Source organism: Notothenia rossii (assembly GCF_949606895.1).
Source record: "Notothenia rossii genome assembly, chromosome: 7".
Taxonomy (NCBI): Eukaryota; Metazoa; Chordata; class Actinopteri; order Perciformes; family Nototheniidae; genus Notothenia; species Notothenia rossii.
In genome coordinates this window covers 66,377,011-66,402,586 of record NC_136905.1, presented here as the reverse complement: position 1 = coordinate 66,402,586, position 25,576 = coordinate 66,377,011, and the positions used below count along the sequence as shown (strand labels likewise).

General features: G+C 43.8%; 1 protein-coding gene across 5 annotated transcripts in view; it reads right to left on the bottom strand.

Annotated features, from left to right (window-relative positions):
* The window catches only part of dlgap2a (discs, large homolog-associated protein 2a), a 197,307-nt gene that overhangs the window by 63,828 nt on the left and 107,903 nt on the right, over nt 1-25,576 (bottom strand). Inside the window, exon 2 of one of the 5 annotated variants that reach the window (XM_079693772.1) lies at nt 24,997-25,029. The exons of 3 other annotated variants lie outside the window; for them this stretch is intronic. The gene's annotated coding sequence lies outside the window, so the exon portion shown is untranslated. Of the gene's footprint in view, nt 1-24,996; nt 25,030-25,576 lie in introns of those variants that run through there. One more of the 5 variants, XM_079693773.1, reaches the window with a different exon arrangement.

Here is a 25,576-nt window from a genome sequence, read left to right as displayed (position 1 = left end):
AGCTCTCAGTCCCCAGAGACAATCCCATCACAGAACTGATTTTAAAAACACTCCAGGTCCCCCGGGCCCTGAAAGCATCCACACTCTTCAGCATGAAGAAGACAATTGAAATCCTTTCTCCTCTAATGTGATTTTCCTCTCTACAGACCACAGCGGCCGGGAGTGGGTGGGGGGGCTGGCCGTAATGACTTTTTGGAGATGGAAGCGATACCGACAGTCCGGTTCAGATCCTTGTCTCTCAGTCGCCTCGTTCTCCAAAGTCAGCCAGAACATTAGAGGCACAAAGTCAATCAGGGCGTTAAATGATTTGCTGTGATGCTAATCGGGACAAAATCACATCGGAAAAATTAAGTGAAGTGACAATATTTGAGGGTGGAAAACAATTAGTACTGATGGGGTTTAATGCAAACTATTAACTGCATGTGACTGGAAGACCACCATCAAATACGACCTACTGTATGCTGCCACACACAACTTTCATATACTGCAACACCACCCACATCTGTGTGCGCCCAGACAAATATAAACTCCACGTGATAATTTGTAGGCTGCATGTCGCTCTGTTGACTGATTGAAGGTGAACCTGGACACATCTGATAGGAGAAAGTAATGAGTGTAAGAGACCGGCCTCGTGTTTTACTGGCCTCATTTCATAGCAGTGAAATAAAGGAGTTCTATTTCGTATATGGCTTCGCCCTCTAAGGCGATCGCAATTGGGTAATCCCCCTGCGCCCCCGCGCAGCACTGAAACACTTGTAGTCCACGCCCACCCGCAAGGTGGGCCCCGCCCTCGGGCCTCCTTCCGGTATAAATAGGAAGGAGGCCCGGCAATCTGCTCCCTCTTTTCTTCAGCAATCCAGCACAGTACTGAAGCACAGAAAATTTGAGTCATGAGCAACAACTGCGTCCGTGATTGTCCCTCATGTAAGACGGTTTATATCATGAGCTATGACCTACACGCGATATGCGAATCCTGCCGGGGGCCGGAGCACGCGGACGCGGCTCTCAGCCAGCAGGTCGCTTGTTCGCATTGTGCCGTCTCCCATCAGCCGACAGGAAGCGAAGGGCGGACGCTCTAGCTGCTGCGGCTGAGGAGGACGATTCGCCCGTCCAGATGTCTTTGGAGCCGAGTGCTGGGCAGGAGTCGGACGACCCCTACCCCGTCTCCCTCCATGGCTCGCCGGACGGGGGAGACGGGGTCGGAGCGAGGCAAGGCGGCAGCCTGCAGAGGTCTCCCCGTTCCCCCAGGTGATGGCTCTGGACGACATGGCCGTAGTTTTTTCCCGGGCTCAGACGGGCAGGAGTGACCCGATCTGGCCGCGCTTCACCGCCATTAGGAGGTACCAGGAGGGGGCGGCGGCGAACCCGAGGACCCTGAGGGCTCCGGTGGCCACCTTTGTTCCCTTCACTAAGGTGGAGGGATTCACAGAGGAGGGTTTTCCAACCACCCCCGCTCTGGAGCCGTGCTTGACGGCGTTCTTTGGGGTTAGGCAGGCCAACTTGATCGCCGAACGGCGCCCTACGTTGGCCTCCCCCAGGGAACAGTATGACGCCCGCCAGGCTGGCCGGGCACCAGTGTGTGTTAAAGGGGTCTGCGGCGGCAAACAACATCGCGCTGCTGGCCAACTCGGTGGTTACGCTGGTGGAGCGTTCCACCACTGTGGTACCGGAGGAGGCGGAGGAGATCGGCAAGGCGGCCAGCACGGCACTCATGCTGTGCGCATCCGTGGCCGTCTCCCAGGCGAGGATCGCTGCGTGGATGACGCAGATCCAGCGCCACCTCTGGCTGCAACAGGCGGCTGTTACAGAGCCAGCCAGGAAGGTCTTGCTGGACGCTCCGATCAGCCCGGAAGGGCTGTTCGGACCCCAGTTTTTAGCCATGGTGGAGTCCATGAAGGCGGTAGCGGAGCAGGCAGATGATATCCGCCAGCACGTTGGCTGGCTCCAGCCGGCGGCGAAGCCTCAGCTGCACCAGCAGCAGCAGCAGCAGCGGCCAACCCGGCCACAGCGACAGGCAGAGAGACGCTCACAGCAACCGCAGCCGAGGAGTCAGACTCGTCCGTCAGCGGCAGCAGGGTCACCGTCCCGCGCCTCCGCCCCCCCCACCAGTGGGGGGTCAAAAGGGAGTGAGGTACTCCCGTTCTCCGTCTGCTCCACGAGAGCCGCAGAAGAAACCGAGCCGGCCTTGACGGTTTGGGGGGGAGTGTGAGGGAAATAAAAAAGAAAGCTTATTTCCCAACCTTTTGTCTCAGTCATCAGTTTCAAATGTGTTTCACATCTCCCCCACTCTGGGTGAACCAGCTGCCTATGACCTATCGGTTAATAGCCAGCAGGGTTCGTTACAAAAGCCTGCAAGTTTTAATCTATCGGTTAATAAACTGCAGAGCGCGGTAACTAAGCCAGCTGCCTCCAATCTGTTGATTAGTAGGCAGCAGGGTTCGCTGCAGAGGCATGGTTGTTATAACTTTTTGGTTATTAAACCACAGAACTCGCGGCATTCCTTTGTCCGAGATACGCCACCTACACACGGTCACAATAAGCCCATGAGCGCCGTGGTAACACTTCATGTGGATGTCACTGCACACACCTCCACTCATCCTCTGAGCGTGTACGCGCCTCATGATGAGAGTCGGAGTGAAACGCAGCGTGTGGAGGCTTCCTCACAGCCCTTTCGCTCTAGGCCCACCTTGGGTTGCCTCACGGGCAGCGGCGGCAAGGGCTCTGGCGTGGCTCGTCGTCATGACGACCACAACACATCTCGAGCATGTGCGCCCGCTCTCAGAGTGTTTATCGGAGTGGCAGCGCGTGTGTCTGATGGACAGATGGATGAGCAGGCTGATCAGCAGAGGATACACCCTGCAGTTCGCCTCCCCCCCACCACAGTTCAACGGGATACAGGAGACACACCTATCATCCCGAGAACAGTGTCTTGCGCTCCAAGCAGAGCTACGGGAACTCCTGTTGAAAGAGGCGATTTCCAGGGTTCCCCAAGGGGAAGAAAATCAGGGGTATTACTCCCGCTATTTTCTTATCCCGAAAAAGACGGGGGGAATGAGACCCATCCTCGATCTGTCAGCTTTCAACGAGGCAATAATGAAAAGGCCTTTTCACATGCTGACGGTCAAAAGGGTGCAAGAGAGTGTTCACCAGGGAGACTGGTTCACCTCTATAGACCTAAAGGATGCATACTTCCACGTACCCATCATCCCACAACACAGGAAAATTCCAGCGGTTTTCATTCCAGGGAATATCGTACCAGTACAACCGTCTGCCGTTCGGTTATTCCCTGGCTCCGCGCACTTTTTCAAAGTGTGTAGAGACGGCATCGCAGCCGCTATACAGAGGAAGGATGAGAGTACTGTTTTACCTAGAAGACCTGCTGCTGATGGCTCGCTCCAGGGAGGAAATGGCTTTACAGACGGTACAGCTCATATCGCATCTGTCAAAGCTGGGTTTTTTGATAAACTGGAAAAAGAGCTGCCCTCTTCCCTCCCAGAGTATTGTTTACCTGGGTGTGAAATTGAACTGAGCCCGCATGAGAGCGCGACTCTCACGGCAGAGAGTGGAGACGCTGACAGCTTTCCTTCGACGCGTCACACCCCGCAGCGTGGTAACAGCCCTCTCCGTGATCCGGCTGCTCGGCATGATGGCAGCCGTTCACGTGGTGATTCCCCTGGGTCTCCTTCACATGAGGAGACCTCCAGTGGTGGTTTATTCGCCTACGCATCGACCCCGTGCGACAGAAGAGGCGCATGGTGGCCATCTCTCTGTCTGTGGGTTCAGACTTAACCTATTGGAAAAGTCCCCATGTCCTGTCAGCGGGTGTGGCCCTGGGCAGAGTTATGTCACACATTTTGGTGTTCACAGACGCATCTCTCTCAGGGTGGGGAGGAACGTGCATGTCGCAGGCAGTGGGGGGACAGTGGCCGGCTCACATGTCCTTCCACATAAACGTGCTGGAATTGATCTCCGTACGGAGAGTAATTCAGCATTTTGCCCCGTTGCTGCAGAATCAGCATGTATTGATTCGCACAAACAACAGAGCCTACATCAACCGCCAGGGCGGTGTACGCTCAGCGCAGCTTCTGAACACAGCCAGACGGCTGTTGATCTGGGCGCGCGCACACTTGCTCTCCATCAGAGCAATGTATGTGCCCGGCGAATTGAACAAAGGGGCAGACCTCATGTCCAGAGGAGGTCCTCGCCAGGAGGATTGGAGCCTACATCCCGAGCTGATCGCCCAGGTTTGGAGCCGGTTCGGGAGGGCGGAGGTGGATCTGTTCGCCGCACGCAGGAACGCGCAATGCGCCCTCTGGTTCTCCCTGTCAGCGCGGGACCACCACCCTTTCTCAGCGCCTGTTTGTGCTTTATAGAGAGCGCTCGATCGGGCAACCTCTGTCTGCACAACGGCTGTCATGCTGGCTGTGTGAGGCTGTGTCACAGGCATACAGTTGCAAGAAAAAGTATGTGAACCCTTTGGAACTACCTGGATTTCTGCATAAATTGGTCATAAAATGTGTTCTGATCTTCATCTAAGTCACAACAATAGAAAAACACAGTCTGCTTAAGCTAAAACCACACAAACAATTATATGTTTTTATGTTTTTATTGAACAAACCATGTAAACATTCACAGTGCAGGGTGGAAAAAGTATGTGAACCCTTGGATTTAATAACTGGTTGACCCTCCTTTGGCAGCAATAACCTCAACCAAACGTTTCCTATAGTTGCATATCAGACCTGCACAACGGTCAGGAGGAATTTTGGACCATTCCTCTTTACAAAACTGTTTCAGTTCAGCAATATTCTTGGGATGTCTGGTGTGAATCGCTCTCTTGAGGTCATGCCACAGCATCTCAATTGGGTTGAGGTCAGGACTCTGACTGGGCAACTCCAGAAGGCGTATTTTCTTCTGTTGAAGCCATTCTGTTGTTGATTTACTTCTGTGCTTTGGGTCGTTGTCCTGTTGCATCACCCATCTTCTGTTGAGCTTCAATTGGTGGACAGATGGCCTTAAGTTCTCCAGCAAAATGTCTTGATAAACTTGAGAATTCATTTTTCCGTCGATGATGGCAATCTGTCCAGGCCCTGAGGCAGCAAAGCAGCCCCAAACCATGATGCTCCCTCCAACATACTTCACAGTTGGGATGAGGTTTTGATGTTGGTGTGTTGCACCTTTTTTCTCCACACATAGCGTTGTGTGTTCCTTCCAAACAACTCAACTTGGTTTCATCTGTCCACAGAATATTTTGCCAGTAGTGCTGTGGAACATCCAGGTGCTCTTTTGCAAACTTCAAACATGCAGCAATGTTTTTTCTGGACAGCAGTGGCTTCCTCCATTTTATGACCAACTTATGCAGAAATCCAGGTAATTCCAAAGGGTTCACATACTTTTTCTTGCAACTGTATGTCTCCTCTGGGGTGGAGCCCCCGGAGAATATCAAGGCGCACTCCACCAGAGGAATTTCCTCCTCCACAGCGTTCCACGGAGGAATGTCAGTGGAAGATATTTGCACGGCTGCATCTTGGTCTTCCCCCTGTTCATTTATTCATTTTTATTTGAGGGATGTCTCCCATTCCTCTCTGACGCACCCTGTACTGGGTGTCCTGTCGGAGTGAGTGACGTCAGGGATCCAGCCGTGCGCCTCTCTCCGGCCTCTCGGCACGCGGAGGGCGGCCCCGTTATCCCTCTTATAGGAGGGAGGTTCCTTTTTCCTCTGACACACTTTGTACGGAGTGCCTGGTCAGAGGGAGTGACGTCCGGGATCCAGCTGGGCGCTCTCCTACCTGTCTGATACGCAGAGAGCTGCTGTTCCCCCTCTATGATCGCTGGGCAAGGTGGGACCTTCGTATACTTTCTCACAGCGGTCGGTATGTATTGTTCACAGCCTTCACCCCGTCGGGAAGATAGGCATCTTTTGCTATGTTCCAGGGAAGCTGATACGCCATTACGCATGGCACAACAGGCAGGGGGTGTTATTGAGCGGGTGTGTCTGCGCTTCTAGTGCCGGGCGGACCCAGTTGGGCGCAGACTACATCATGCTTCGCCCTTAACCCAATAGCGATAGCCTTAGAGGGCGAAGCCATATACGAAATAGAACTGAGGTTACCTACTGTAACCCCAGCTTCTATGAGTAAATGGCGCAGCCCTCTAAGCGCTGGGCCCCACTGGCTGTACGAATAGCTGAAGAAAAGTTATTTTGTATGGGAGCAGATTGCCGGGCCTCCTTCCTATTTATACCGGAAGGAGGCCTGAGGGCGGGGCCCACCTTGTGGGTGGGCGTGGACTACAAAGGTTTCAGTGCTGCGCGGGGGCGCAGGGGGATTACCCAATAGTGATAGCCTTAGAGGGCTGCGCCATTTACTCATAGAAGCTGGGGTTACAGTAGGTAACCTCAGTTCTATTGACAATGCCATGAGTGCACTCTAAACACGTCAGAGAAAAATATATTCAGACTGAACCAACTACTTCATGGAGATGTTTTGATAAACTTCTTGCCTGTATTATACGATTCGATACGATATACTTTATTGCGTTTCTTTTTTACTGTTATGGCTGTACCTGTAAAAGTTCTTACTATCAACTAATCTGCAGAATATTTTCTTGATCAATCGATTTTTTTTTTTAAATGGTAGAACATGCTTAAAACAAAGTGACCAAGGTAATGTTTTCAAGTTTCTTTCCCACAAACGTTCAGATCCCAAAGGTATTCATTTTTTCTTATAATCATATGAGGCTAAGAATCTATGAACATAATTACATTTGTCATGGTGCCAACATTTTTGCATTTTTGTTTCCTAAACTATTAATCAATTATCAAATTGTTGCAGGTTAATTGTTGTTTTAGCTTTAGAACAAAAGCAGTTCTGTGAGCATGCGTGGCGCTTGTTAAAGCATGTGTATAATTTGCCTTAAATAACACAAAGAACTAGAGAAGGCAATTCCTGAAGAAATTGCTAGTGGGAATGCTTTATGCTGAAAAGCTGACGCTGAATTGCTATGCTGAAATGTAATGTGTCAGAAGAAAGTGAAGAATTTAGATTGAAATGATACATGAACACTGGGGGCTTGAATGTGTAATGAGAGAAGAAAAGAAAGTAAAAAGGCTTGTAAAAGTAGCAGAATATTTGAACCGCAAACTTTTGAACTAACTTGATGACGAATGATCTGTCGCCATGCCAACGGCATTTGATGACATCCCATAATAGGCCTAGATGCATTGATGGCTGCATCGTTTCCAAACCTGTGAAGTTTGGGCCGTTTGGAGCATTTTCACTGAAGTTATGAGAAAACCGTGTTTGCAACGGCATTTGAAGAAATCTCAAAACTGTCCCTTAGATGTGAAGTTTGAGCACTTTTTGAAAATGTTAATAGGAGTTATACATTACATTAGGAGATTACATTACTCTCTCTCTTCTCTTGATCGCCCTATCTCTCTTCTCTTGATCACCCTCTATCTCTTCTCTTGATCACCCTGTCACTCTTCTATCACCCTCTCTCTCTTCTCTTGATCACCCTCTCGCTCTTCTATCACCCTCTCTCTCTTCTCTTGATCGCCCTCTTTTTCTCTCCTCTTGATCACCCTTTCTCTCTTCTCTTGATCACCCTCTCACTTTTCTATCCCCCTCTCTCTTCTCTTGATCAACCTCTCTCTCTTCTCTTGATCGCCCTCTCACAGGAGAACACTTCACTGTAGGGTTTCTGCCATGTCTCCACTTTAGTTTGACTCTCTCTTCGTTCTCTTCTCTTGATCGCCCTCTCTCTCTTTTCTCTTGCTCGCCCTCTCTCTCTTCTCTTGATCGCCTTCTCACTTCTCTTGATCGCCCTCTCTCTTCTCTTGATCGCCTTAACACTTCTCTTGATCGCCTTCTCACTTCTCTTGATCGCCCTCTCTCTCTTCTCTTGATTGCCCTCTCTCTCTTCTCTTGATCACCCTCTCATTCTTCTATCACCCTCTCTCTTCTCTTGATCGCCCTCTCTCTCTTCTCTTGATCACCTTCTCTCTCTTGATCGCCCTCTCTCTCTCCTCTTGATCGCCCTCTCTCTTCTCTTGATCTCCCTCTTGATCCGAGGGATGCGTTTCCATGGAAACGGCATATGATTACACCCCATAATTGACGTAGAGCTGTTGGGGGCAAGACCATTAACCATTATCTGAAGTCTGCTGCTCTGAGCATGTCAGTTGGAGTTATGACATCATCGTGTTCCATCACACAGGTGTTTATATTTGAGCTAACGAGGTGTCCAGAGATCAAAGGTTTCCATTGTTCTGAATGAGAGATAAACCTGTTACATGTGAACGTTTTGTTGAAGAACCGTAACAGATATCGGTGAAATTTCAAAGCGTGAAGCATCTCAAGGACCTTGAATATCTGAAGTGTGCTTTTTGTGTACTTTCGGGTCAATAATGTGGCCTTTTTGGCAGATTAACTAAAGATGTGCGGCTGCTGCTGTGAGGAAATATCAGCCTGAAATTACAATGAATTACAAGAACAGATAAATGATATCAATGACAACCAATTATGAAGTTATATTGTACATAAGTTATATTGTACATAAATAATGTGCATTTTAAGAATTATTCAAATTAATTCTATTTCTTTGCACCAACTTTTTGGTATGTTTCAACCTCTCAAACAACTCAGAACAGAATCAGAATCATCTGTTATTCAAAATGAACCAGAGTAATGAAAAGAACGCCAGTCAATAAACCGCCCAAGGGTGGTCCAAAAAAGACTGGTAAAAATGTTCACAGTACACTTAGCTTTCTGCGCCTTAAATTACATTTGACTTCAAAACATATTTTCCTATAAGATGCAATACATCTCACTTCAAAAACATACAGTATAATAAGGCTATACTTCAAAGTGTTCATTATGTAAGGAAAATGGGGCAGATAATGGTTAAAGCAACCTGCACCACACTTGTTGAATCATCTCGGTCTTTCCTTATTGTACACGTGATGCTGTGCTACACATCTGAGATTAGAGAGTAATTTAGATCAGACATGTACGCTCATTTATCGTAAACATCTGTGCAAAAGCACTCTTGAGGGGGAAGGCTGGCTTTTATTTGCTTCCCCAGGCAGTCACTCAAACCACCTGATTGTAGTAATAATTCAATGCAGTGAGAGGGCTGATTTAGTTTCCCCCACAGATCTAACACAAGTAGCTGTAATGGGATGAAAGGAGATATGGAAAACCTGGATATACTCCTTGAGAACAGCCGGACTGGATGGGACTGACGGCAGCTGTCACCTGGTGTCACCTGGTGTTTGATACTTAAGTGTGTGAGAAACGATCACACATAAGAAAAAGACAAAGCATATCGACAGTAGCTGTTGAGATTGATTGGTGACATGTTCATTTTCAGTTGATATCACACACTTGTTTTCCTCATTCCCCCAGGGTCTGGCTGCAGCCCTTTCGACTGAATCTCATCAACGAGCCCCTTTTGAATCTCTGTGACACGAGCTGGCATACATGTGTATTTGTGTGTGGGAATCTGTGTGCTGTCAGATGGAGAGTGTGTGAAAAAGAGTGGCAGGCATAGGGGAAAAAGATTGTGAAAGACAGGTCAATTTGACACGAAGGTTCACTATGACTCGACTCATGGGGAACGCTCTTGTTGAAATATGTGTCATAGCAACTTGGCACCGATATGACAAATAACACACTGGCAACAATACACAATCTGGGCAATTTTATTTGGGAAAAACACACCTTTAGGTATAAAATCCATCGTTGATTTAAAGCAAAACAGGCTTAGAAATAAAACTCCTGATCAAGATGCTTGACTGTAATTGGACCAACATCATGGCTGGGAATTCAAACAACCTGAGATTCAGCTGAAGTTTAACACTGCCCTAAAAGCAATCTCTGAGATAATTATTTTTAAAACAAGTGGAACCACAACAGACATCCCTCCATCCACCCATCTCATCAAGGCTCTATAACAACTCTCCTTGTTAATTTCCTCCAAGCTTTGAGCTGGAGGTTGCTTAGAAACAAGTCTCAAGCACATCACAGCCAGGACCAAAGTGTTGGCCTCCACCTGGGGGCCACATACAGTGCATGTACTGTATATATTTAAAAAAAATATTAATAAAAAGAAACAAGTATTTAAAAAAAAAAATGTTTAAACACCTTGAATTTCAGGGGGGGCGCGGGGCTCCATTGGCGGGGCGCAGCGCCCCTCCAAGACAATGGTAGGGGAAACACTGTCAGATTAACTGATAAAGAAAACTGTTGTTAGTTGCAGATGATATATGACAATATTAATGTTCAGATGTGTGTTTAAGTGCCTAAGACTTAAAACAGTAGCAGCTCTGAAATGTCCAACATGCACTGTTGATAAATCATTTGAAGAGGAGGCAAGACAATAACTGCAAGTGCATGCAAAGAAGACTGATTGATATGATATTGCCATAGTCCCCTCTCTAGCAATCATATTACTGTAAGATATTATTTATGACAGCCTTATTGTTTCCATCAATTTTAATTAAATGTACTGTACATGTGGATTGTTCAGTGTTTGTTGGTATGGATGGGGAAATTGCATAACATATGGGAGGTCTGTTCCTTGACTGAAAACAATTAAAATCCTATGATACCCCTCCCACCCCATCTCCATATCCAACAAGGCAAGCCTCGGAGGGTAACAGCCACACTGATGCATCACACCGCTTCCTGATTGGACTCCTAATGCTTGTCCTTGAGGCATGGGCTTTGAAAAACTCCTGCATGTGATGTGTACGCACGCTACAAATGATTGAGCTCACAACAAGTACTTTACCGTGAGCTCCGAGGATCACGATTGAATGAAGAACAAAACAGTTCTGGTAATGTAGCTGTAGTTGTAGTCTGGGAAAACACTTTTTAACAAGTGTTCAATATTTGCAGGTGTGATTCAAAATCAGCAAACTGTTGCGTTCGGTGAGAGAATGTGAATCCAACTTTGAATGAGGAAAAAGAAACACCATTTTGTCGTCAGGAAAGGATAACATGGCAGAAAGGTTAAGAGAATTAACATGGTGAGACAAGGCGAAGCACGCAGCATGGCATGCTTATGATGGATTAATGCTGTTGTGCACGAATTGACTTGGAAAACACGAATCGTGCTGGGCTACAAGTTTTATTTCTAAGCCTGTTTTGCTTTAAATCAACGATGGATTTTATACCTAAAGGTGTGTTTTTCCAAAATAAAATTGCCCAGATTGTGTATTGTTGCCAGTGTGTTATTTGTCATATCGGTGCCAAGTTGCTATGACACATATTTCAACAAGAGCGTTCCCCATGAGTCGAGCCATAGTGAACCTTCGTGTCAAATTGACCTGTCTTTCACAATCTTTCAATCAAATTGAAAATCTCACGTTTTGAGTTGGTCTCAGACTCAGAGATTTAATTTACAATGAGAAAACAATTATAGAAAAAGGTGTGTTTTTTCTTGATATCTGACTAACAATATATGAAAGATCAAAGTCGTTGGGGAATATTAAGTCTCACTTCAAATATCCATGAAATAGCAAAGTTTGCATTTATAATGCTTGCAAAGGAGGTGTCTGTAGCGCATGGACTATTTCTGATCGTTAAATCAAAGAGCATGTTTATGTTTAACGTTTTCTATGGATTTCTGTAAATAAGAGGAAGATATTTTACACCGCAACATTGATTTTATGAGTTCCACCTCCCACTGAATAGCCTCTGAATAATGAGGAGATGGGGGAACAACATAGATTCAAGTGTGCCGAATGGTCATATACCACTTTACTGATGATCCATTACTAATTGCAACATTGCGGTCAAATTTTAGGAGAGCTCAGAGTTCATACTGTAGCTCTCTAACAAAAACTTTTACGATAAAACTGCCATGTTGGGCAATTTCCAATTTCCATGTTGTTAAGTGGGAGTCAAGAGAAACAGGAGCAGATTAGGTCGAGACTACATGACCTTTGCTATTGACTCAGTCCACACTTATCTGATGACCCTAAAGTATATTTTCAAGGGGAGCAGAAAGCCCATAATACCTTTAATTAGTCACAGTACCATTCAACTTGATATCCTCATACACTGCAGAATGAGGACCTGGCCTGCCCCTTCCCTCTTGTAAATGTAATGAAGCCAGTGTTTACAAAAGCATCTCTCCTAATCTGTTAATGATCACATTTTTGTACTAAGCAGCCAAATAGGATTTAGTGAGCGATGCCCCGCAACACAACATTACAAAGTTAAGTAAATCAGTTATTATCTATTGCCTTTAACAAATTGACAAGGCCCATAGCATCATACCAGCATCAATTAAATCAACCACCTCTCTTTGTACACCATTCACTTTGAATGGCGTGACGTCACTTTTCGCCGAACTGCATTGTGGGAAGCGAAGCGGAGCTTTGCTGGCGTGGCTCGCTGCAAAAGTTGAGCAATGTTCAACTTATGAAGCCTCGGAAGAAGCGTCAGCCAATCTAATCATATGCCAGTACAAGCTCTAGCCAATCAAACCGCTGCTTGTGTGTCAGGGGCGGGAGATTCATGTGATTGGTTGTTGGTCGAGTTTCAGACACGCCCGCCGGCAAGCTTCAACGCACGCCGCTGTGTGGACGGGCCGTAAGTGCCTGTGCTGAAAAAATACATCTGAAGACAGCAGCTACATGTATGGCTCTGCCGAAGTTGTGATCGGCAGTTTTCACAATGGATTAATTTCTTGTGTAAAAAATAATCACAAATAGATGATAGATGGATAGAGCAATTGTTAGATAGAAACAAAAATCAATGTTCCTGCACAATTGAACTATCAATGTCTGGCAGATACAAACGGTTACCTACCCACCTCCTCACCTCCCACTGTTGATTAGAAATACCAACAATGATATAATAAACCAGCTTCCATCAAGCTGTTGTCACTGAAGCATCGCAGCTTGTGTCATCCCACACCTAAAAACGCATGAATCAACATTTCTGAATCAGAGAAATTGAAATATAAAAAGTGAAAGAGCGTTCCGTCCAAACAGAAGGTCTTGTTCTAGCCATCAACATGTTTGTCTCTTCAGAAGCTGGCCAGATAAGTGGAAGTGCGAGGGAGATTTTCACGGGTTTAGAGAGGTCTTCTGTAAGCCAGAATGAAATGCCACAAGTTACATTCACGTACAGAGGTGCCTTCACAGTGATGGATTGTTTGGTTTTTAGAATGAAAGGTAAGTGGAGCAGGTTGTCAGTGTTTAGTGCTTCAGGGCGAACTCAAATTAAGAATCTTCACGTGGGCTCGAAGGTAGGGACGCTGCTGCTTGATTCCTCACTCTTGATCCAAAGTGCCCCTAGTAATGTGACTTATGTCAAAGTAAGCAAAAGGGTGTACAACGTTTCAGTAAAACACATCTGATGGAGGAGGGCCGTGAGCCATGGCATGCATCCATCATCCTCTGCTCCCCAGCCCTGCTTCCTGCCACGGAGATTAACCCAGAGTGACCTCCACTGACGCTGGGTGAGGAATTAATGTTTCCTGAGGGCCACATTGGCATTGAGTCGTTACGCTACGAGGGCGCTTTAGGGTGAGGACACAGTACACACTATTAACCCCTCTGATCTTGGATTATTGCCACGTCAGATTGACGCCGGTTATCACACACAGACTCCAGCGAAAGGGCCGCCTATTATGTCCGAGTTTAGCTTGCCACAGGAGGTGCCCTGATTGAACAAAGTCAGAGACAACAAAAGGCTGCACTCCTTCCTCTCTTCAGACGTGCCGAGGGAATTTTCCCGGACAAAGAAGCCACATTTGAAGCAATCAATGTCACTGCAACACTTTTGCAGTGGTTCACATCATCATCATCATCATCATCATCATCATCATCATCATCATCATCATCATCATCATCAGTGTCATCCTATCCAACAATTACCTGGTAATTACTTGTGGAATCTCTGAGCAGCATCACCAATAAATCATTTCTATACTGATATATTTCTGTGGGAGATCAGCCTCACTCATAGATGATTCAAATGCTTCCTGATCGAGAGAGAAAGATCTAAAAACTCATTGAAGATCAGTTTTGTCATAATTGTTACTGGAAACAATCTCCTCAAGCAGTTCAGGCTGTGAGTATTGTTCCTCTCTCCCTTATTTATGCTCTTATGATTTGCGTTTCCTCTTGAGAACAAGGATGGGGGGAAATCAGATGTGTTTATTTTTAGTAACAAAAAGTGTGTCTCCGGCTCCTGGGCTGCACCTCAGAGGCACGCAGGCATGTCTGTCATGAATGGAAATTAGCATTAGTGCTCAAGATTTGTGTTTAATAAGGGGCTTTTGTAATTATGTAATAAAGAAAATACAGTGTCTCAGAAAATCTTGCAAGACAGCTCGTCAGACACAAATGCCATAATGACGAGAAAATTAGAGACTGCAGTAAGAGTTATTATGTAAGATGCATGACTGTTGCATCCATTAAAACGTTTATTTTTTAGATAATGGTGATGTTGTTTCTTTTGAATCATTCAAATTTCATAGCTTAACTTTTGTTCCTCTGAGCATATGTGTGTTATGTTGTCACCAAATCCTACGCCAACTGGAGGCAATGAATTCTGGGCCGGTGGGAAATCTGCCTGACTTGATCAACTCATTTTGTGCACCTGAGTAGCACGAGGTTAATAGCTAATAGGGCTGCAGATAGACTCACTGATGTACTATATCCCAAGCTCCCCAATAGTGGATGCACCAAAACACATCATTATTAAACACACTGCATTTAGTAAATTACTGGTGATATTATGGGTTTTCAAAATGAGCTGTGACGTTTGTCTGCTGTCATTAGGAAAAGCAGGGTAGAGAAGAGATAAAATAAGACTTATTTTTCTTCTGGCCGACATGCTTTGGAGAATCCAATGTCTTTTCCCAGTGCTACAGAGCCAAATATCCGCCTAAATGAGAAAGCTGCAGAGCATGATAATGTGATTTTGGAGCAATCCAGTGAACTGGAGAGGAAAAAGACAAAGTGAGAGGTATTGTTTGGCAATGAAGCCGGCACATCCTTGAATTGAGTTAAAAATAACCCAAATATTCTACTGTAGGATGTGTATTGTGTTCATTATCTCCCATGTCATGGTGATTCAGTGTCACTAAACGACTTAGTACTTGTCAGAGGGTACAGAGGACTGAGTCGCCCCTGTTACGTAAAGAGAGTGTGCTTCTCTGTGACCTCAAGCTGTTTGAGCTTATCAAGTTGTAAACAATGCACCCCAATAAACTGACGAGCAGCTATGTCACTCGGCTACTCCCCGCTTTATGAGCCGCTGTGACGGCGCAATGTCAAATGTCAATGTCGTCAATTCAGGTCAAAAAGGACAGAATCGACCCTATTAAAAAATTGTATCAAAAAAAATTAATGCTAAAAAGGAGACCGCAGGAAATGCTCGACAGGTGGAACAATATGTGAAAAATAAAATGGCTTATAGGAGTGTTCATGATTGCCCCATGCTGCAGCCTGACGGTATCCATCAGTCTTGTACTCTCCCGATGCATTCTTCTGAGTGCTCTGAGACGATACATAGCAACAGTGGGCTCGCGATTCAGTTGCAAGCCAGTGCATCATCCGATATCTCTGGCCCCGTCTAACGCTTGGTTAGCCAAGCGAAGCATCTATGGGGACTTCATGAATAAAAGTGTGGCAATAAACTTTGATTATAATCAAAAACCAATGCAGTGCTTTAATAAGGACAGTTTTTCAAAGCTATGTAATCACTAGCATCTCTAAGGTGCCATCATGTTGGAGAGCGACGATTAATATCTTAGGGGCTCTATACACTTGAGACCCTTGATCATACAGGCCAGGGTTGACTAAAGAGAGAAGGCCAGCAGAAGCATGATTTGAAAGGATGCCAGTGGTGGTTCAGCAAGGGAATCTTTTGGACTCTTATTATAGTAATTGGTTCTTGTTGCTAAAAAATTTGAAGTGTTCATGCCTGACTGAGTGTAACAAACTGGAGAGAATATCATAGCTTTGCACCCTGAGTGGGTGAGTGTTTAAAAAGTGAGAGAGAAAAGAGGTGGTGAAGGAGAAAGATGGCAAGAGTTTCTCAGAGGCCAGGTTTGGGGTTTAAATAAGCAGCTCTGAAAGGAGTCGCAGCCCGAGGGAGAAGACCTCAGCACAGAGGACCACACTCGCATTAAATAGAGAACAAAGGCATAGCACATGAATGTAAAATAGAGAAGAGTTAGACAGAGCCAGAGATATATCCCATATATACCTAACTTCACATTGTTATCTTAGAATGTTGAAAATGTCAGTGGATGTTGTGCTGTTTTCTAGGTTTTGATTAAAGTGGCTATATATAACGTGTTTGCTTTAACTTATCATTATGAAGTATATGTTGCTTGTATAATATAATGGCTCTAGAAAAATGACACGACCTGCGTTTTGATTGGTTCCCTTGAAGCCTTGCTTCGCAATGCAACTCTGTCTGTCAAATACAGCTCTAGACTCAAACACAGCATCACTGCATATCATATACTTTTGCTTAGAGGCAACTAAACAAAATAGCTTACAGTAACTATCTCCAGTAGACAGAACTACCAGAGGAATGTTAACTGTGGCTACTCAACCCGGCAAAAGAGTTGTATTTGCGACATCGGAACCAACACTTACTTTTGTCCTACAGGAGGCTAGGAGGGGAAGGTTGAAATGTTATCCGTTTCCACTTTAAATACACTGAGGTGAGACATTTACCAGTAATAAAATGTACACTTTGAATTAATGCAATGATATAATTACTTTGGGAGTAAAGACAGTGACAGAACAATGAGAGAGAGACATAGTCAGTCAGACAGAGTACGTGTGACTTATCGTAGCAGGTTCCTACCCGAAACAAAATTTTAACGGCCAATTAGAGTTGACAAAGAATTTTGACCTTTTGCTCCAATTTTACACTGTTTGAAATAAAGGTTTTCCGACTGCTCATAATACTTGAATCCATTTTTTTCTGTATGAATACCTAATCATATTTAATAGTCCTGTATCAATATAATGGACTGCGCCAGAAAAGAATAGCACACATTTTAAAAAAGGTTCTCAAATAATGTATACAGGTTCTTGTAAATGTCTTTCTGTACAACCAATATCATCGTCATTTTCTTCTTGTTTTAGCAATGTCTTGATGCTAGCTCTCAACATTGACAAAATAATGAATCTTCAGCTTGCTTATAAGGAGTTTGTCCAACTCGTACATATCGTTCGTTCTTAGAAAATGAGTTTTGGGATATTTTGATAAGAATTTAATATTGGAGGTTTTATCCAGTTGATTATTCACGTTGGCAACTGAAAAGTGAAATTAGGCCATATCGGTTCGTACCATTGTTAATACCATATCCAAATCATCAAGTGGAGTGTTTGGCATATGAGTGCCATCGTGAAATAGGAGTAGAGTGATTCCACCTCCGCCAGTCAATTTAAAGCCCCTGGGATCATTCCTAGTAATGATGTTTGCATGCTGACGGTCAGTCGATCTTGTTATCACCCCAAGAGTCCAATCAAACCGGTGAAGTTAGAGGCGGCAATTAATTCAAAAGTATCACTCTCATTTGATCGTATTCCGCCCTCAGAACATGATGCTCATTGGTTATAACAACACAAATATTTGGAGATGTATTCATCAATGAATCATCACACTGAAGGGAAACAGCTATTGCATTTTGCCAACAAGCTCTCGCTGTGTTTTTTTGAATGAGTCATGAATGGGAGCGCTCGCAAAAAGCTCATCCTAGATATTTCCCCCCCCTGAGTTGGTTTCAAACTTTTCCCCGTTGTATTTGCAGCTCATCAATCTTTGGCCTGGAGCGACGTCAAGCTTTCCCCTCGCTATCCCAGGATTCGCTGAGAAAAGCTGCTCCGTATGCGCTCCCCTGCAGCCATTACAGCTAAACCTGGACAGCAGCTTACCTGGGAGACACACACACACACATGTGATTGGGAGTGCTAGGGTTTCTCATGTCACATTGCAGGAACAAAATGCCGATAGCAGTGGACAGAAAGCCCCTCTGATTCCAGCTTCTGCTAAGCCTGATGAGGGTCTCTCTCCAGCTCCCTCTGGTTGGCTTCTCATCGCTCGAGACACTGATTTCTTTTCTCCTGGTGATTCAGAGGTGGCCAGTTTGATGGCAGCAGAGTGAGAAAGAGTTCCATTTCAATCTCCAGAACAGATACGTCCCCACACATTTGTCATGCCTGCACTCAAATCGAAGCTAGATTAGATGGCATGTGTTATTCGAGGCTACTGCCAGCTATCTGCAAAATCGTTCTCCTCGTGGCTCAAAAAGAATTTATGCCGCAAACCCAACTCGAAGGGTCTCCTTTAGTCATTAAACATTGTTTTCAAATGGACTAAAGGGTCATTTTAAGAATAAAATATCAAAGCGGGACACTGAAGCAGCACTGAACAGTGTGTTGAGTGACAATAAGTGGTGGCTTTGTGGTTGTGTGTGCGTCTTGAAAGAGCAAGGCGTCAGGAACGCTGAGAGACTTTAGTTATTTGATGATAAGCTCAAAAGATTGACTGCTTGCTGCACTTTTCCTTGCCGTCTGGAGAAGGACAAAAAAATTGCCTGCAGTTTAAATAACATGGTTTCTTAATCCTCCTTCAGTGGGAAACTGAAGGCAATCTTCAGATTTTATATTTTCCTACCTCTCTCTGTCTGATGGCTGTCAGTGACATAAAGACAGCTGCTTGGCCATCCTCTCAAACACTAAGCCTCTGTAACCGGTGTTAGGGCTGGGAACGGCGCTGCAGTCCAATGATGCACTTTTGGCCTTCAGACTGCTTCCCTGTGTACAGTATGGAGCACAGCCAGGTCTATTGGCAGGAAATGCAGCTTTTGGAGGCTTCGAAACACAGCACTAACATGGATAGTGACAAATTCTTAAGTACAGTTATATTAATTGCACTCAGTGGCTAACCCATTCTCCTACAAAGTTACATTAACATGCAACTAAACTGCATTCTCAGATTTATTTATGGAGAACATTTTCTCACAGATTTCGGTCACAGTTTTGAACAGATAGTTGATAAAGTAAATTAAAATAAAAAAACCTGCAACAACAATAGGCTACTTTGTTGTGTTTTAGGCAAAAAAGCAATGTAAGGTTTAGTAAAATATTTTTGTTTGGCTTAAATGGGACTTATCATGCAAAATGCACTTTTTGATGTCTTTTACACATAAATACGTGTCCCCGGTGCGTCGGAGAACTCACCCAGTGTCAGAAAATAAAACCCTTTCTCTTTTCCTCCGCACCCAAATCTTTTAAAAACGGGGGTACAAAGAGCGGATACAGATTTGCTGCCGATATGACGTCAAATAGGCGGCGGACCCACAGAAAGTTGCTATCAGAAACAATGCCTGAAGTGTTTTGGACGTAATCTCGTCTTTGTTTACAGTACATTAGCAAGCCTCGCTAACACTCAGAGCTAACCTGTACTGGAGACCACATGTGTTTAAAAAGCAGGAAATAAAAAAGGGAACTCACCTTGTGATAAACCCGCAAGAGAAAAAGCATTTGAGCTCCATACTGTTTCAGAAATAATCTTTGATGTGGTTTAGAACAGGATGGCGTTTTATCACAGAAGAATTTTACTTTATCTCCGGTAGAATTCTGATCAGGCATTAGCTCCTCCTCCTCAAAATCTGTGTTTCTCTAACAGGGCTGCAAAAGAGGGGTATGAGCAGTATGAGGCATGGCTACAATGGGTGATCTGTTTGGTATTTTAAGCAAAAAACTTCACAGACATGTTTTGTATAGGTATGGCCCTACAATATATTTTTCCAATATAGCATAATAGGTCCACTTTAATATAAGCACATTTGTTTAATTAATTAAGTTTCTGACATCAATTAAAAGTCAGTGTTGACTTTTGGTGTCACACGGGACACTCACACTTTTATGAAAGTACAGTGTTTGTTTGAAACATTCATCATAAGCTCCCGATATTTTTGCGTTTATCGATTTCCAAAGACTTTGTTACTAACTTGTTTTTTTTATGACAGAAAAAAAAATTAATTTCGAGAGAAAATCTATTCCTTACAAAGAAATCGACAATGCAGTTTTGTTGTATGGAGACATATATTTAAGCAGTACAGGCTGTAGTGGAACAAAAACCCCAAAAGTAGGTGGATGTGAGTCCAACAGAACTATGAATCTTTTAAACGTTTTGTGTAAAGAAAAATTAATATACAGCAGCTATTTGAGAAACAAAATGTAAGCTATAGGCGTCTGGATGGGCCAGTCTAATGACAATAAGAATACAAGATGCACTCTCAACTGTTGTGCCCTAAAGTATGGCGCATGCGATAAGCTACAACCTTGATGAAAAATATTTTTCAAGTGTTTGCTAATATTAATGTGATTCCTACTAGATGCTCCTACATATTATTTCAGCATCTTCTGAGTCATTAGCATTGCAGCTCAGTCCCACATCTTATGCAGAAACACATGTTTTTTCTTTTAGGTTGACTCTTAAAAGCATCGCTCCTTTTCCATTAGATTAGCAGAGTGCATATGGAAGCTGCAGGAGCACAGAGTGCATTATGGGCTGTTGAGCCTCTGTGTTGTATAATGTACAGCATCAGTAGTCCCCTCACACCTTCCAACAAGCCTTCTCTATATTGGAAACTGACCTTGGCGAGCGTTCTGGCATGCATCCTATTTGTCTAGCCCAAATACAATGTAAATGGGTTTCTGAAAATTAAAAATCCATGCTGCCCAATTCGATACGGGACAGTATTTCTGAGCACAGGGGAGATGTGCATTAGGGCCTAATGATATTACCTACAGTACAGTATAACTCCAAGACGTCCTCCACTCTCCTGAGGAAATGACCAGATGGGACTTGGATGCTGGGAGATGGTTGTGTGGTTGCATATGGAGAATTATTACTGAGAGACAGCCATTTACAATGTTGATAAAGTACAGTTATATAGAGGTATATAATAACACTAAGCTTCCTGCTTAATGCATCACAGTTCAGTTATTTGACATGCTACGTGTGGGAGCTTGGTTGCTCATTCATTAAATAAGATTGGGGAGGGGGCACAAAATATTTATGGGAAACGACCATGTATTACCAACACGCTGACACCCTTTTATTCTCATATGTTCATCAGCCTTCTCACTAGAGAATGTGGTTCCAAAGAAAATCCTCCTACTCCAATCCTGTCTCTCCATTCATTTACTACTAATTCTCAACTTATTAGGATTTATTTTTAGTTTGAGTAGGAATGTAATGTCGGTTTTTTTTTACCCTTAACCTATTTTTTTTAAACTCAGCTCCCTAGTTCTGTATTTAATTTATAAAAAAAGATTATTAAATATATTTCTTAGATTTTTTTCATAAAATAGTGAAGTACCTTAAGATGAAGTGGTTTTTAAAGTGGGCTAGATAAATAAAATGTACTATTATTATTATATTATATTAATGCAACACAATAAGGAAACAACATTTTTAAATCTTGCAAAAATGGTGATATTAAATATGTCTACTAATTGTTCACTGTTACCAACTGATTACAAGTAAAGGATTTTTAACTATGTTATGAAAGGGCTTGGTCTTGACTGAATACTGAAAAGGTATGGATGAGTTGAGTTTTTTTTACTTTTTTACTTACTTACTTATTAGCCCTACAGTATAACCAACATAAACCCAGCATCCACCTCTTCCACATTTGCACATCGCAAAATAGCAAAACATATTAGTAGCATATAAATGACATTTCTAGGGGACAGGGTTGCCAACTCATTCATTCATTTTTCTTCATTCTCCTTATCTGTCCTCCTTGATGTATCCCATACACTTTACTTCCCTTCCCTTTCCCATTTGTTTCACCCTTTCGCGCCATCAGTGAAGTTCAGGGTTTCGGTGAAGGTTCGGTTAATGAAGAAATGCTCTGTCTCACATCTGCTGTTGTTGAGTAAACCCATCCGTGCATCAGCTGAAGGACGGGGCTCTTATTTAGACTCAAACACAGCTGTGATTTCCTCATCCCCCATGAGTAATGCAAAATAAGACTCCCTCCACATGTCAGACCTTGACTACTGTGGACCTATTTTGAATTAACAATACAGGTTATGTATTCTCAGGGGTACAGCTCTTATTAATACATTCAGTTTGGTGGATGGGGGTCATAGAGTTCCTTTCAAGGTGAGTCCAGTTTTATTGACTTTTCAATAAAGTTTATGTTTAAGGCCAACACGTCTATGAAAGTGTCCTCCCTCTCCTTTTTCTGTAATGGTTTTCGCTCAGTAATCTATTTCTCTGTGTAAAGTGCCTTCTTTTATATCGCAGTGCTTCCTTGTTTGGTTGCCTTTCCCTCTCCACTGTTTGGAGCCTTGTCTGATATCATTGTAGTGCATGGTCCATTTCATCCAACAACACACAAATGTACAAGAGCTATTCAGTATACTGACTGAGCAGCTGTGCCTTAAGCATTTGAAGCTATTATAGGAATTCTGTATTATATGACACACATGTGCTTTGTAAAGAGCAATAAGGAATACTTCCACGTGACCAGGTTCAAATCCAACCAGCGGCCTTTCTTCGTTCCCTTCTTCTTGCCCTTTCCTTTATATTTTCGACTAAAAAAATCATCTTGAAAGAAGAGAAAGAATCACTGTAAAAACTAGTAGAAAGAAATTATTTGTCACTATACTAGGACTTTGTAAGAAACCCTTACTGAATACAATCCCTTGACTCCCCTAAAAATAAATATCTATTACATTTTGCTGCCATCTAAGCAACCGCCCAATAATCTTTTATGTGTTGGTGTTTGTGTTCTTTATATATGCTTTATGAGATATGGGGGTGAGGGTCCCAGCAGGACATGTTGCCCCTGGCTCAGCATTCTGCACAAAGACAAAGGGACAAGATGTGCATGTTTGCACTTCAAAACTCTCTCTATATCTTTCTTCCTCACACCATGACACTTCTGTTCTCTCTCGCAGGACAGCAATTACCTGCAGGCCACTAGATCTTGGTTTGCAATTCAAGGAGCAAACACACGAACATAGAGATAAGGGCTGGGTGTTTCATTTCAGTTTGGACACCTCAGCTAAAGGTAACTTAATTGTACTCTTTTTGTACATTGAGAAGTTTAAAGCTGTACTTTTCAGTTTGAACAATTACTCAAATGACTATGTTTCATGTTGCCAATGTTGATAAATGTGTTACCCTGACTCTGCAGGTTACCTCAGCTTTACCCAGCATGTTAGCATCTTTCAGCCAATTTCTCCTTTCCTGTTTCAGTTTACTCTTAGCTCTCATGAGCACCATTTCCAGGCACAACAGTGCCTCTTTAACAATGAAACAATGTTGATGAATCCATTGTGCAATATACCCAGAACAGAACTGCCGACAGATAACGATAGCAACTAGTTTATATAGAAGGAGCATTTAGATGCTAAAAAGGCAGATTGTTGGAGTTGGTTAAGAGCAAAACCTAGCCAAAAGGACTCCATTGGCATTCACAAATTGGGAAGGAATAAGACTCTGAATGAATGTTAATGTTGCACCATATCTACTGCATCAGCTGATATAACATCGCTGTTCTGTAAGCTTGTCCTGGTGTCCCAAAGCTACCAATTATTGCCGATATCATCTTTTAAAAAATATGTTTTCTCTGTTTAACAAAAATGCCATACTTTTCAGATACTTGTCATTTACAAATAACAATAACCTGAATGAAAAACACAGTCCTAACTTGCCAAACTTCTGGTTGAAATCAAGAAATCAAGCAATCGAATAACAAACATACAGGAGTGAAACTCACAGCCTTTGAATTGAAGTTCGACACGAAGCAATACACACACAGTCTCTCTCCACCCATACAGGATGTCTTGTTTCACCACACCTGTGGCTCTGTTGCTCTGCTGTCCTGTGCAACATGGAGCAACACCATGGAGTCGCCTCGGGAGCTCCCTGGTGCCCAGCTACACACCCGTTTACACACCATGTACACACAGACACACACACACTCCCTTTCCTCCCCTCGGGCCTCCCTGCCTGTCTCAGCGGGAAGGTCACAGGCACACAGTTATCGCGCTCTATTTGATTACGTCTTAATCCAATCAAGCAAAGCAGAGGGCCCCATTGATTTTCCAGACATAGAATAATGCTTATTGGGCTTAGAGGTACATGGCTGATTCCTGGACAAGGTTAAGTCCAGAGGGAAATATCACATCTGTCAGGGAAAATGTGTATAGGTTGTTTCTAGGTTAAGACCTCTTACGGAAAAATGCAACCAAAGCTGTCACCTCCTGATGAATGTACAGATTATTTCTAGTCACAACTGTTTTTGTTAGATTGTCAGTAACAGCAGCCTCACATATGAAACCCAACAATAGATGAAACACTTGAGCAATCATGAGCAGCTATAGCTGGGCAGAGGGACTGACAAGGAATGATAATCCCTCAAAATGTAATCCATGCGAAGAGAAAGAACGAAATGGACGTGGACCTGAGGGGATGATTTGAACTTGCCAATGGAGAATGAGGCTAGTGTCAGCAGTGCAGGGACTAATAGAATGAGACCGAAATTGTAACATTCAGTGAGATGTGCAGCAGGAGCATGTGTGGTTACTCAGCACTCTGAAGCTGTGTCCTTCAGCCTTCATGCTTTCTATCACTCAGGTCAGTAAGAGTAACCCTTAGTAGATAAAGATAGCCTCCCCATCGAGTTACATTTGTTGTGTCACTCCACACTGCAGTGTACCTGTGACAGTCTGTGTGCAGGGCAGTTGTTACTATCAAATCCAAACCAGAAGGATGCCACCTTTATGAACAGCGTGTTTTTTTTCTAAGTGTATCTTGAAACCTGGCCGGGGCCGTAGCTTTGCTCAGAATGAAGAATGAAGAACAGCGCGTCCGCAGCACGGCGTCGCCCCCGCTCCACCTTCCACCCCTCCTCAAACAGCAAAACAACAAGCCGGGAGATGACGATGACAAGAGGGGTATAGCGAGGCCCACTCACCTTCTGGTTCACCACACAGTGTGCACTGTGATTCTAAACAAGAACCAAAGAGAAACAACAGGAGATTAATAGAGGCAGCACATATGTGAAATTCTGTGTTTGAGCATGCGAACACATGTCAGCATCACAGCCCTTAATGCGAAAATGTTAACAACTGCTATTCAGGATTCAGCATCTCCCACTCTGTCTCTGTGTCAAGAACAAATAGAAACAATACAACTGAACAATCAACATGGAGAACAACAGATTCTCTTTTTCTCCTAATGTCCTTGCAGAGTGGTACCCATGTGAAATATAATAGAAACCCAGCCACCATGCATAATATGACTATCAGCCAACGGCGCTGCAAAAAAAAAAGAAATAATGCAGAGACAGGCGTCAAGGAAAAAAAAAACAGAAAACAAAATGAGAAATAATATTGCTTCAATTCATCACTGCCATATGCAGTAGATTCTGTGAGCAAAAATATGAACATGCAAACCTGCGGGAAACTCAAAAGTTAATTTATAGGGAAAAAATGCATTGATTTTTGATCGCAAACTATCCATCATTTGTATTAATCATACTACAATGATCCTTT